Raw genomic sequence first — 442 nt, forward strand, 5'->3', positions numbered from 1 at the left:
TGTATTGTTTTTTTGGTCTCTATGTCATTTATTTCTGCTCTAATCTTTATTATCTCCTTCCTTCTGCTCACTCTGGGCTTTTCTTGTTGCTCTCTTTCTAGTTCTTGGAGATTGGATAATCTGTATTGATTTATCTTCAAGTTCAGATTTTTTGTCAGCTAAATCTGCTGTTGTGTATCTCTTGTGAATTTTACATTTCAATTACTATATTTTACAACTGCAGAATTTTAATTTAGCTCTTATTGAAAATATTTTATTCAGATTATTTATTTCTCAACTAATTGTTGTAAACTTTCCTTAATGTTTTGAAATTATTTTCTTCCCTTTTAAAATAGCTGCTTTGAAATCTTTGTCTGCTAAGTCAACCAGTTAGACCCATTCAGATTCTGATTGCTTTATTTTCTTTTTTTTAAATTAAATCTTTATTGTTAGATTATTAGTT

This window comes from Myotis brandtii, unplaced genomic scaffold (assembly GCF_000412655.1).
Source record: "Myotis brandtii unplaced genomic scaffold, ASM41265v1 scaffold995, whole genome shotgun sequence".
NCBI lineage: Eukaryota > Metazoa > Chordata > Mammalia > Chiroptera > Vespertilionidae > Myotis > Myotis brandtii.